This window comes from Cebus imitator, unplaced genomic scaffold, assembly GCF_001604975.1.
Source record: "Cebus imitator isolate Cc_AM_T3 unplaced genomic scaffold, Cebus_imitator-1.0 Scaffold13, whole genome shotgun sequence".
Classification (NCBI taxonomy): domain Eukaryota; kingdom Metazoa; phylum Chordata; class Mammalia; order Primates; family Cebidae; genus Cebus; species Cebus imitator.
This window is the reverse complement of record NW_016107328.1, coordinates 688,156-701,039: the sequence shown is the minus strand read 5'-3', so window position 1 is coordinate 701,039 and position 12,884 is coordinate 688,156.

Here is a 12,884-nt window from a genome sequence, read left to right as displayed (position 1 = left end):
TTTGATTTTTTTTTTTTTTTTGACGAAGTCTCACTCTGTCTCCTAGGCTGGAGTACAGTGGTGTGATCTCATGCTCACTGCAACCTCTGCCTCCCAGGCTCAAGCAATTCTCCTGCCTCAGCCTCCCACGTAGCTGAGATTACAGGTGCCTCCCAATGCCCAACTAATTTTTGTATTTTTAGTAGAGATAGGGTTTGCCATGTTGATCAGGCTGTTCTCAAACTCTTAACCTCAAGTGATTTGCCTGCCTTGGCCTCCTAAAGTGCTGACATAAAATTGTATGGAGTTATCACATGCAACGTGACATGTTAAAGCATATATATGCTTTAGTATATAAGAGAGAAGATAAGAGCATCAACCCAGTTCACATGTGGAAAGGAAGGACTCTGAGGAACACAGGCATTTTAATTAAGGGGACAGAATGGAATGGCTGAATCTAGTTAAATAACATATGCATTCGTTCACATAGCCATTACTGGTGGTGAGAACATTTAACATTCACTCTCATAGAAGGGGAGGGGAGAATGGAAGTTACCAGAAGCTGGGGCAGTTGAAAAGATGTTGGTCAAACAGTGCAAAATTACTGCAGGACAGGAGGAAGATCTATGGGTCAGTATGGTGACTACAGTTAGTGACAGTGTATTGCATTCTTAAAGCACACTTTTGCATTGGTTTTGAGTGACCAAATTGATGGCAGGGTTTTGCTGCTTTTTTTTTTTTTAAATCATTCTTTAAGTTCTGCGATACATGTGCAGAATGTGCAGGTTTGTTACATAGGTATACATGTGCCATGGTGGTTTGCTGAAACCATCAACCCATCACCTACATTAGCTTCTTCTCCTAATACCATCTCTCCCCTAGCCCCCAACCCCCTGACAGGCCCTGGTTTGTATGTTCCCCTCCCTGTGTCCATGTGTTCTCATTTTTTTCAATTCTCACTTACGAGCGAGAACTTGCGGAGTTTGATTTTCTGTTGCTGTGATAGTTTGCTGAGAATGACGGTTTCCAGCTTCATCCATGTCTCTGCAAAGGGCATGAATGCATCCTTTATATGGCTGCATAGCATTCCATAGTGTATATGTGCCACATTTTCTTTATCCAGCCTCTCATTGATAGGCATTTGGGTTGATTCCAAGTCTTTGCTATTGTGAATAGTTCTGCAATAAACATATGTGTACGTGTCTTTATAGGAGAATGATTTATAATCCTTTGGGTATATACCCAATAATGGGATTGCTGGGTCAAGTGGTATTTCTGGTTGTAGATTATTAAGGAATCGCCACACTGTCTTCCACAATGGTTGAACTAATTTCCACTCCAATCAACAGTGTAAAAGTGTTCCTATTTCTCTACATCCTCTCCAGCATCTGCTGTTTCCTGACTTTTTAATAATCACCTTCTAACTGGTGTGAGATGGTATCTCAATGTGGCTTTGATGTGCATTTCTCTAATGACCAGTGATGATGAGGTTTTTTTCATGTTAATTGGCTGCATAAATGTCTTCTTTTGAGAAGTGTCTGTTTATATCTTACCCCACTTTTTGATGATGTTGTTTTTTTCTTCTGAACTTGTTTAAGCTCCTTGTAGATACTGGATATTAGCCCTTTGTCAGATGGATAGATTGCAAAAATTTCCTCCCATTTTGTAGGTTGCTTGTTCACTCTGATGATGGTTTCTTTTGCTGCACAGAGGCTCCTTAGTTTAATTAGGTCCCATTTGTCAATTTTGGCTTTTGCTGTCATTGCTTTTGGCATTTTAGTCATGAAATGCTTGCACATGCCTATGTCCTGAATGGTATTGCCTAGGTTTTCTGCTAGGGTGTTTATGGTTTTAGGTCTTATGTTTAAGTCTTTAATCCATCTGAGTTAATTTTTGCATAAGGTATAAGGAAGGGGTTCAGTTTCAGTTTTCTGCATATGGCTAGCTAGTTTTCCCAATACCACACTGTCTTACACAATGGTTGAACTAATTTACGCTCCCACCAACAATGTAAAATAAACAAAAACAGTGCTTGTTTTTGTCAGATTTGTCAAAAGACAGTGTGGCAATTCCTTAAGGACCTAGAAATAGAACTTCCATTTGACCCAGCAATCCCATTACTGGGTGTATATCCAAAGGATTATAAATCGTTCTACTGTAAGGGCACATGCACACGAATGTTCATTGCAGCACTGATTACAACAGCAAAGACCTGGAACCAACCCAAATGCCCATCCATGATAGATTGGACAGGGAAAATGTGGTACATATACACCATGGAATATTATGCAGCCATCAAAAACGATGAGTTTGGGTCCTTTGCAGGGACATGGATGAACCTGGAAACGATCATTCTCAGCAAACTGACACAAGAGCAGAAAATCAAACACCACATGTTCTCACTCCTAGGCAGGTATTGAACAATGAGAACACATGGACACAGGGAGGGGAGCACTACACACTGGGGTCTGTTGGGGGAAAATAGGGGAAGGACAGCGGGAGGTGGAGAGGTGGGGAGAGATAGCATGGGGAGAAATGCCAGATATAGGTGAAGGGGAGGAAGGCAGCAAATCACACTGCCATGTGTGTACCTATGCAAGAATCTTGCATGTTCTTCACATGTACCCCAAAACCTAAAATGCAATTAAAAAAATAAAAATAAATAAGGGCAACTTTATTGGTCCTATTATTCAGTTATGTTAAAACAAAGAAATAAAAAAAAGATGGTTGTAAATGTGTGGCGTTACTTCTGAGGCCTCTGCGTATTTCTATTGGTCTATATATCTGTTTTGGTACCATTCTGTTTTGATTACTGTATCCTTGTAGCATAGTTTGATATAAGGTAGTGTGATGCCTCCAATTTGTTCTTTTTGCTTAGGACTGTCTTGGCTATATGGGCTCTTTTTTGGTTCCATATGATATTTAAAGTAGTTTTGCTGGTTTTAAGTGTCAAAAGGAGAGGGAGGAGATCAGATGTGCCTGCTTTGCTCTTCTCAGTTCACGCTGATCAGGAGCAATCAAGGTAATGAGGCCGTGGCTGGGATCTGCGGGGAAATCAAGCTTCCGCCAGCCTTGTTCTGTCTACGCAGAGAAGCTCTAGCAGCCTGCATCCCAGCTGGCCCAGATGCGGCCCTCCTAAGGCGGGTAAGAAAGGCAGACTCAGCAGGAACATTTAGAAGTAAATTTGTCTGCTTCTGGAAGCACAGAAAAGAACCAAAGCAATAATATTTATGTGAGACGTTATTTTTCCCTGTATTTTCTTTCAAAAGTTCTGATGATTTCTTTTTGTGTAGCTGCCTGAAGATGCATTTCCAGCCCTCCTCCTCCAGTGGAATGCAGCTTTGTGGGTTGGTAACCTCATGCAGCAGAGTGTGGAGGAGAGGGGCAGACAGAAAATGGTTTTTCTCCCCCTCTAAGAATATATTGTTTACCCTGCCCTCTGCTCACCCCTCTGACGTCACCTCTTTTTTCCCCACTAAGCCCCATCTGACCGTGCGCTGCACCTCCCTCCAGGCCTTTGCACTTGCTGTTCCTTCTACTTGGGGTTTTTTTCCTAGGCTTTTGACCAGCGGCTCCTGCTCACTCTCACATCAAAACCAGCATTGGCTTCTTTCTAAGGATCCTGTCTCTGCCTAAGGTCTTGCTGCTTCTTCCCCAGCCAGTTTCTGGGATCTATCATGCCCTGTTTTCATTCACAGAACTTGTCACCATCTGCAAGTGTCCTGTTTATTTATTTGCTTCCTCATTTGTTTCCTCTCTCCACCACTAGAATGTAAATTGAAAAAAGGCAGGCAAATCCAGAGAGACAGAAAGCAGATTTCTGGTTGGCAAGGATTGGCAGGGCCAGGGTAAAGGGATGGGGAGTATCTGTTGATAAGATCGCATTTGGAGTGGTGAAAATATTCTGGAATTGGTGGCCATGGTCTCACAAAATTATGACTACTCCAATAGCCATTAGATGATGCACTTTAAAATGGAAAATCGAGAACTTTATGTTATGTGACAACCACCTTGTGAGTGAATCCAGCATTGTTCCTGAGCAGGGAGTTGAAACCCTTTTCTGAGCATCCCAGAGCTGGCTAGTGGCAGAGTCAGAAATGTAATGACCGCCTGCTGGGTTATGGTGGCTTTTGAATCCATCTGCATTTGTCAGTGCTCTCTGTGTTGCCTCTGATTCAATTTGCAATTCCTCTTGTTTGAACTGTCTGTATTCGCCTTCCTCGCCTCCAGTGTTTCTGCTGTCCTTCCACCTTTCATCCTCCACCACATTCTCCTTTATTAAGAAAGCCTGTTCCTCATCCGAAACTAATTTTCGTCATTCCCCATTGTTTCACTGTAACAGCCAACAGGGTCCTCCTCCTTCCAGCTGCAATGGCTCCTTGTCATTAGAACCACACTACCCACGCCCCTTCCCCTTAAAATCTTTGTTCTATCCACTTTTACCTGTGAATGTTCCACTTCACCTCCAGTGCTATTCTCAAAAAGATTCTAGACTTTCTTCTTTCTTGTCTTAGCTAGGAAAGTCCTTAGTTCCTTTACACAAATATCATTTTTCTGGTGGGTTTTCCTCTATGCATTCATTTGAAATAAATCTTCTCACTTCCTGTACTTCCATCTCTTCCAGGCCGTGCCTCAGCCAAAGCCATCTCATCTGTCATCTGGAGGTAGATGCTGGAGATGTCCACAGGCCTAGTGAGTCACCCTCTCTAGACAACCTGGGTTCTGACCCACATGAGGATCCTCTAAGGAGTAAGGCACTTGGGGGCCAAGATGTCTCTATGATGTGTAATTCTGATATTGAAGGCTGTGGCTTATATCTTTGTCTTTAGGCAAGGGCCCTTCTAATGATGATCCTCAGAATTAGGCAAACATGCCTGGACTCTGGGGAAACTTTTTCACTCACCCCAGAGGCCAGAGCCTGATTGTCAGAGCAGTAGAACAGAATTAATGCTTCCTGGGTGCCCCTAGCTCCTAGAATGGACATTTCAAACTCAACTAGTGCTCAGGATTCTGCAGATCTGCCATGCCAAGTGTGCTGAGCTAGGGAGAGAAAGGGCATGGAAGCAGGGGCGGTGTGCTGATGGGCCCCTCCTGCAGATGAGGATGTCACATCAGTGTAGTGGCATTGCCCGCTGTTACGGACACTACCTTGTATCTGTCTGGGTCTATGGTGGCAGCATGGAGAACATCAGTGGGAGAAGGACACAGACCTTGTTCAGCTTTTACTAACAATGCTGTGAGAATATCTTGTGCTGGCCTCTGTGCATATGTGAAAATATTTCACTTGGACACACACCGAAGAGGAATGGTTGGGCTGAAATGTATGCCCATTTTCAATTTTAATGTGTTTTACCACTTAACCTGCAATATTTCAGTCCCCCCAACTGTGTCTGAGAAAATGATTGAAAGGATATAAAAGTAAATAAGTAGATAGGCATGAGTTAGAGTCTAAATCCTGATGTTTATATAAGTGTCCTTAGACTACTGACATGACTATCTTCAATGGATATTTTACCATCTATAATTCAAAAATAATAAGATCCACTTTCTGAGCTCTGTAGGTTTAATTATGTTAAGCTGAAATTTACTGAACTATATATTCTTATTATTTCCTGCCTTCTTTTCTTCTTCAATTCCTTTATTCTTTCCTTTCTCCCTTTCTTCCTTCCTCTGTCTCATTCCTCCCTTTGCTTCACAGTCCCTCAGAATAAGAAATGGCACACTGCAGCTCATTATGTGTGACTTGAAGAAGTGCAGTGAATTGTTCTTCAGGGCAGGGGTCCTGGGTGAGGATATTTGTCTGCTAAACTCTGGATGAATTTATGAGCTTCTGTGAAAAGCAAGATCCTTTTTTTTTTTTCCTGGTGATGTTAATATTTTAATGTATTCAGTTCACAGTCATATGGTAGAGAGAATAGAAGCATTCTCCTTCTGTGCTTTCTATCTGCAGAGAGGAGAGACAGCTTCCTCAAAGCTTCATAAATCCTGAGAGTTAATGCTGGTGGACCCTCCTGCATCTCAGGAGAAGAGAGACCCATGTTGTTGGGGAAAGCTAACAGTTGGGCTCCAGTGATGACGTTATGCCTTGTGATGTGATTGGCCAAGGGCCCAGATGGTTTATGCTCATACTGAACAGTGGATTGGAGGATAAGACCTGAGAATGGCTCTTGTTTGGAATTTCTTGTCTAGGCTTTCCAAGTGATTTTCAATCAATTCATAACAAATCTTTCTTATTGTATTAAGTAATCATTATAGAATTCTGGCAAGATGGGTGTTACTATTCACAGAACCACAATATGTCAGAACTGGAAGGTGGCTACCCCTTTTTTCAGTGGATTGGGATACCAAAGTCCACAGAAACCAAAGAGTCTTGGGCCACGGTCACAGGTTTAGTTAGATACAGTCCAGGAAAGATAATGCCCAGGGATAGCCATTGGTAACAGTTAACATGAATCATTTCAGACCTATTCCTATGCACACAATAAAAGTACACATGAACACAAGCATACTCACAAACCTTAATGAGGTTGTTAGAAATTCTATCTATCTATCTATCTACCTATCTATCTCCATCCAGCCATGCATTCATCCATCCATACATACATACATCACCATGCTTTATGTCTACGACATTTTTTTTTTTTTTTGTAATGGGTTCTTATTTTGTCCTCCAGGCTGGAGTGTAGTGTCTTGATCATGGCTCATTGCAACCGCCACCTCCAGGGCTCAAGTGATTCTCCCACCTCAGCTTTCTGAGTAGCTGGGACTACAGGTGTGGGCCACCACACCAGGCTAATTTTTTGTACTTTTGTTAGAGATAGGGTTTTGGCATGGCCCAGGCTGGTCTCGAGCTCCTGAGCTCAAGCAGTCCGCCCACCTCAGCCTCCCAAAATGCTGGGATTACAGGTGTGAGCCACTGTATCCAGCCTTGCAACTTTTTCCTTTTTCAACTTCAAAGTCTGTCATGGGCAGGTAACTTTCTATATCAGTGTATTACATTTTCTTCATTAGTCAACCATTGCTATTTACAAATAACCATAACTTTCATGGCTTAAACATTAGCACTTATTTCTCTCTCATGAGCCTGTGGGTGTACTGGGCAGCTCCACTCCATGTGTCTCTTCTTCTAGAACAGGTTGGCTAGTAAGCATGTGTTCTTCTTCTGGTGAGACTGGTCCCTACAGGTCAGTCAGAAACATATGGTGCCTTTTGAGGCCCAGGTCTGGGACTTACACATAGTCACTTTTGCCACATTCTATTCAGTGAAGCAAGATCCAAGGTCAAACTCAACATCAGTGGGGCAGGAGGCCTACTCCTGCCTGCGGCTGCCCTGAAACTTGTGTGTCAGTGCAGAGATACGCTATCAGTTCAGCATGACAACAGAACATAGGTCATGAGATGAATTTTGGAGCCAGACTGCTGGTTCAAATCCCAGTACTTTCTCTTCCTAGCTGTGTTGCCTTCACTGAAAGATTTAACCTTTCTGTGCGTCAATAGACTCATCTGTGAAATACGGGATAACAGTATCTATTTTATAGAGTTGTTACAAGAATTAAAAACATATAAAGTGCTTACAATAGCGCTTGTCACATAGTAAGTATTAATTGTTGTTGTTATGGTTGTTATTACTGTTATTTGCCAGACTTCAAAGAAATGTCTAAGAAAAGCATCTTGTGCTGGGATGTAAGCCCTGGATTGGGAGCTGGACCACTGGGTTTTGAATTCCAGCTCTGCCATCCAGTGTGGTAGGACCACGGGCTTTCTATATTTTCAGAGACTAAGTGAGCTCTCTTAGGACACGAGCTTGATGTCCAGGCTCTCTATGGCCTAGTCCAGGCAATGGCCCTTATGATTTCACCCCAGGCGTCCAGTGCTCCAGTCTCCCTAATGGATCACATTTCCTGAAACTGCCACTCAGCCCCATCCCTATTTGCTCTTTTTCAATTGCTGTAGCCGCAGATGTTCAACTCTTCTGGGGACCCAGGGCTTGATGCATCATGGGTGCTCAATAATATCTGTTGCCTTATTGCTGCTTCTCACAACCCAGCTTAGGTGACTTTTCTAGGAAGCTTGTTGTGAACACTACAGGCCAGAGAGTACCTTTTTGAGTTCTCTTTGGCCTGGTTAATGCTCAGCCGTATGCCAGCTATCCCAATGGGCATAATTTTCAGAAAAGCACTCCCCATCCCCCACCTTTCTGGCCCATCATAGGTGTCTATAACTCAGTGTCCTCTCTTCTGGCACTGGCCACAGTCACGATTTTGCTGCATGTTTGTACAATTACCTGGTTAATGTCTGTCTCCCCAGTGAGATGAGAATCTGAGAACAGGGGCCATGTCTATTTTGCCCACTATCACAAGAGCCTGCCTAACACATAACAGGCAGTCAGTAGGATACGACAGATGGTGTGATATTCACAGTGATATGGCTGTGTGAGTATTTTATCATCTCACCCATACATGGTATCATGGTTATCTCTTTATTTATCTACCTGTCCTGCTAGACCATGAGATTTATGAGTGAACTTCATGTGGTACCATTAGGTCCTCCCAACAGCCTTGTGAGGCAAGCACTGGGAGTATTATCCTAATTGTAATCAAGGAAACAGGCTTAGAAAGGCTGAGGGGCTCACGGGAGCTTGAAGAGTTGTGGTGGTGTCAGCAGCGGGACTCCTTGGTCTTTGCTCCTGGCCTCACACATGCCTCAGACAGACCGCATCGTCCTTTCTGCTCAACGCGATGCTCACCTCAGTGAAGGACATCCTGTTTTCACCCAGCTGCTCTGGCCACAGATTTAGGAGTTGCCTGTGACTTCTCCCTTTTCCTCACAGGCAGCGCCTGACCCGTTACTAGTTCCTGTCAATTTCTTTCTGTAGACATTTCCCACATGCTCCACCTTGCCTCCAAGCTCTTGTTTGGGTCGGTATTTCTCCCTATCTGTGTATTTCCCTGGCTTTAAATCTCTGGGTCTGATGTCAGCCAGAGCTAAACCTGTTCCCCATTTATTAGCTGTCTGCCACTTATTGGCGTGCACTTAGCTTTGCAAGCCTTGGTAGTCTCATCTAACAGATGAATCTAGTCATGGTCCTTGTCTCTTAAATCCTTCTAAGGATTAAAATAGGCAACACCTATCAAGGACTTAGCACAGTGTTCAGGACCCAGTAAATTCCGAGTAAGTATTAGCAGGTGTTATTTTTGCTGTATGTCACCCTATGAGAGTGCTGGAGAATTTGTCGGGTGGAGGTTGTGCAAAAATTGAGATGTAGAACCCTGAAAGGGATGCCAGCTCAGCTCAAAGAGACCCAGAGTCATCATGCAGCAGGCATGGCTGGACGATTGAAGGTTCCCATGAGAATGAAGCCAGGGTTGAAGAGAACAGGAAGCATGGTGCTGTCAGCCTTCTAGCTAGTTAGGTGGATTTTCTGGGAAGGAGTGTCTTTGCAAATGGAATAGTAGCTTCCCAGAGTGTGGAATCTGTAATGGATATTCCTTTTGCGGGAGTCGTCTCATGGGGGACCCCGTGGTCCAGCCTAACTTTCGGAATCTGTGCCTCGTGTTACAGTCAGGAAGCTAACAACAGCTTCAGTCAGGGAGCTTCTTGGGGGAGTGCTGATTACAGCAGATCTTGTGGGGGAGGGATTTGGGGGTGAGTGACGCGTGGAACAGAGACCCAGGAATAAAAGAAATACAATGAAAAAAAAAAGTTTTGTTTGGTTGATTTTTTTTTAAACCTAAAGAGCAAAGCTGCCGTGGGGATTTGAGCCACTGAAGTGTGCGTGTCTTCTTGTTCGGTGGTTTCATTTCTGCCAGAGACGCAGAACACTATCTTGAAAAGTGTTTTGATTTCTATTGTGCACCCATGAGCCACTTCAAAACCCTATCCTGTCTCCCTCTCCTCTCTTCTTTAGGAAGAATGAGGTATGAGCCTCTTGTGATAATGGCTAGCAAGTTACAGGCCTTGCTGCATACCAAGGACTGTTTTCTGGATTTTTCCTTGCTTTACATCTGTACTCCTTACATCCAGTCCTACCAGAGAGAATCCATTATTGCTCCTGTTTTGCAAATGAGTAAACTGAGGCTTGGAGAAGTTAGTAACTTGTTCTAAGTTACCAGCTAGTGAGTGGGAAAGCCAAACATCCAGCGAGTTAGGGCGACTCAGAGGCCCATTTGTTAACTATGTTTGTATAACATGCAGGATAAAGGAAAGGACTTTCCTAGGCCCCTGTCCCCGTCTGAAGGGTGGGACAGCCAAGGAGAGCTGAGAGCTTGGAGGAGTCCCTGCAGAGGGGAGCCATGACTGGGGCTTTGTTGATGAGGCTGTGGAAGGCCTTTTGGGTTAATTTCACTTTCCCAGACCCAGATGAGGGGCAGTTTCTTTATCTTTAAAAAAGAAAATTAAAGGTTTTTGAGATGTTGGCTCCTGCTTCATGTGCTCCTTGATTGCAGAAAATAGAAAGGAAGTGTCTGCAGGATGCTGTGCAATCTTGGGACTGATAAAACAGAGAGGAAAGATGGATGCAAAGACAGGAGAGACCTGGGAATGGGCTTCAGAGCTCCATGAGTCTGAGTTCTGAAGAAAGTGGACAGAAACCTTTCAGGGCCCAGGCTAAAGGGGGCTTGAGTGCTCTATTACCACAGCTCCTGGCACTTTCCATCCTTACGAATGCTTCATTCCTCTGAAGCCCCCTAGATCTGCCACCTCCAGTGCAGGATCTGGGACTTTCTTCCTCCTCATTGCATTTATAAGGCTTACCACAGATGGTGTCTAATGCACTTATGTTAATGTGGGTTGACTTGCATCGAAAGTGAACCATGGCCAAGGACAGGATAGGGAAGGTTGGTCCTGTCTGTGTGCTGGGGGCATGGATGTGAACTGCAGGAAGGCACGGAAGCATGACATTCATCCAGGCCTCTTTCTGTTGCAACTAAAAGAATGCCAAGCAAATAATAAAGCAGAAAAGAAACTTCTGGAGTCACATAAAGAAATCTAGGGTTTGGGCAGACTCTCGGCCTAGCTGGTTTCAGGTGCTCATCACTGGCCCAGTGTTGTGTCCCTCAGTCTCTTCACTCTGCTTCCTCTGTGAGGCAGGAAAAGATGGCAACCAAATGAGCTTGAGCTGAATTGGTCCTGAAGCCAGAGGCCTGAGAAGAGGAGGGAGTACGTTGCTCAGTAGCTCAGGCAAAGGTGGCCTTGGGGGCTCTGATTGGTTCCGCTCAGGTCATGTGTCCATCCCTTTAACCACTCATAGTGGCCATCAGAAGGTGTCCTCTGTTTGGCTAGGCAAAGATCACACACCTACTGGAAGTCAAAAGGGTTGAGCCACACACAAACCACAGGCACAGAGCAGTACTCCACGGAATGGTTCAGGATGGATCCTCAAAAGGTGGGCATGCTCCCCCATTAACAATTTTCATTTCTAACATATAGCAGGCTTTTGGTCTGCATTTTGGGTCTAACTAGATTAATCTGGGTTGGCATTCATTTCGCAGATCACCAGTGCTGAAAACCACTCTAAAAAGATGAACCCTGACTCTACGGGGTGGCCCTTGTTACTGTGAGCATCTCTGCCAGCCTCATAGGCAGAGGAAACATGGATAATTAAGCAAAAGCATGGCCAGATGTGACAGCTCACGCCTGTATATCCCAGCACTTTGGGAGGCTGCGGTGGGCAGGTCACCTGAAGTCAGGAGTTCTAGATCAGCCTGGCTAACATGGTAAAACCCTGTCTCTACAAAAAGTACAAAAATTAGCCGAGTGTGGTGGTGGGTACCTGTAGTCCCAGCTACTTGGGAGGCTGAGGCAGGAGAATTGCTTGAACCCGGGAGGTGGAGGTTGCACTGAGCCGAGATCACGCCACTGAACTCCAGCCTGGCCCACAGAGCAAGACTCAGTCTCAAAAAAAAAAAAAAAAAAAAGTGATAGGATGGGGCACAAGTGTGGCAGTGTGGATGGCAATGGGGTGGTCATTTTGACATGAACAAAAGTAAAACAGAGGTATGTAGGGATGAATTGAGTTGATCAATGTGGTCTTGCTTATGAAGTGGGTACAAATGGAAAGAAGAATTTTATTTATTGATCATCTATTGGATGATTACTATTGCTCTGCTTCACTTCACCCATAAGAGGCTGTTATAAGCATTAAATGATACAGTAACTATAAAGTGTATCTTGGCACCCTGTGTTAGTGCATTTGACTATAACAAAATATCATAGATTGGGTGACTTATAAACAACGGAAGTTGATTTCTCATGGTTCTAGGGGCTAGAAATTTGAAGTCATGGCGCCTGCAGATTTGGTACCTGATGATAGCCAGCTTTCTTGTTCATAGATGGTGCTTTCTAGTTGTGTCCTCGAGTGGCAGAAGGCATAAACTCTAGTCTTTTCTGCCTCATATATGGGGCACTCACATTTAAGGAAAGGGTGAGTAGTCTTTCTCAGGCCTCTTTTATAAGGACACCAATCCCATTCTGAGGCCTCTACCCCCATGATCTCCAAAGTCTTCACCTTCTAATGCCATCACATTGATGGTTAGATTTTAACATAATTTTGGGGAGACATGATCTTTTAGCTCATAGAGCACATGTTAAGTGTTGGGAGGAATGCCAGTTTCTTATTCCTGATGTTTCCTCTCTGTAGAGGGACATTCATTGGAGTAACACTCTTAGCTTCTCTCTTCCCTGATTGGTAGACTTGGGATAAGGAAATACATATCTTTAGCTCTACCTCTCACTGTCTTTTAGAGGGTTGGTGGTGGTTGTGAAGGAAGCTCTGTGGCTCCATGGTCTGAATTTTACAGGAGCAATATATTCGTATAGGGCTAGAATGAATGAGTGTTTCTAATCCTAATGTTCAGTGTTAGGAAGTCCACTTACATATACAAGTCACATTTTTCATTGTCGGCTTT